Source organism: Nicotiana tabacum, chromosome 14 (assembly GCF_000715075.1).
Source record: "Nicotiana tabacum cultivar K326 chromosome 14, ASM71507v2, whole genome shotgun sequence".
NCBI lineage: Eukaryota > Viridiplantae > Streptophyta > Magnoliopsida > Solanales > Solanaceae > Nicotiana > Nicotiana tabacum.
Window position 1 is genome coordinate 55,422,093 of NC_134093.1, and position 1,162 is coordinate 55,423,254.

General features: G+C 39.5%; 1 non-coding gene across 1 annotated transcript; it reads right to left on the reverse strand.

Moving 5' to 3' along the window:
- Positions 1–763: 763 nt before the first annotated feature.
- Positions 764–868, reverse strand: LOC142169311 (small nucleolar RNA R71). Its single transcript, XR_012699019.1, has one exon. It is a non-coding gene; the product is annotated as a small nucleolar RNA R71 (small nucleolar RNA).
- Positions 869–1,162: the final 294 nt, after the last annotated feature.

The window sequence follows — 1,162 nt, forward strand, 5'->3', positions numbered from 1 at the left end:
TTCAAGAACCAATTTTACTTTATTGTATTAAGGTTTCTCACTTGTATGCAGGATACATGTTTAACTTCTCTGGTGTATGACTCGATCTTCTTCGAAGGAAGTGATACCCTACGAACCGTAGTTGGAGAAACACCTGCGACAGTTGAGGAAAGAAAGAGGATTAACAAAACATTTGTTGCGTCATACTTCGACTCAAGATAAAATGGCAAACAAATAGATTGATGGAGTAGACTTAGCTGCAAGAGAGATAGCACAACATAGAGAAGAAGTTGAATGGATAACAGCTGAGGAAGCTCGTAGAGCTGCTGATGTGACTATCGAAGATGATGGGGGTCGAAGATTCAATCTAAATCGACCCTTGGTTAAAGACCAGTTCGAGAATGCAATACCTAGGTTTGGGAAATCATTAGGTGACTATGCCAGGTCAGTCTACAACCAAGGAGTATAAAGTGTGCGACCTCCTACAATCGCAACCAATAATTTTGAGATCATGCAAGGGCTACTTCAGACCATTCAGAACAATTGTGTATTCCGGGGCAAACCCAACGAAGATCCAAATACTCATTTGATGGATTTTGATGAGATTAAGAATACCTTCCAACACAACGGGGTTTTGAAAGATGCTATCTACTTAAGGATATTTCCTTTTTTACAAAGGGAAGATGTTAAGCATTGGTTGCAGAGTTTGCCTACTGGGTCAAACTTGGAATGACATGACAAAGAAGTTCCTTGAAAAGTATTTTTTAGCTGCTAAAACAGGGGAAATTTGAAGAGAGATCCACAACTTCAAGCAGAAAGATATAGAAATGATGTTTGAAGCACGGGAAAGGTTTAAGGATATTGTGAGAAGATGTCAGCATCATGAAGTAGACTTATGGATGCAACTCCAAGATTTTCGGGATGGGCTGACACTCTATAATGACCCGACTAGTCATTTTGAGCTTTAAGGTTTTGTTCAGTGGTTAGACGTATTTAGTGGCTTCATATTGTGTATTATGACTTACGTGCATGGCCGGATATGATTCTCAGATGTTGCTGGATGAATTTGGGTGAGTGATTCTCACTTTAAAAGCTTAAGTTGAAAATGTTGACCGAGGTTTGACTTTTGTAAAAACGACCTCGTAGCGCTGTTTTGATGGCTCTGATATGTTCGTATCGTGAT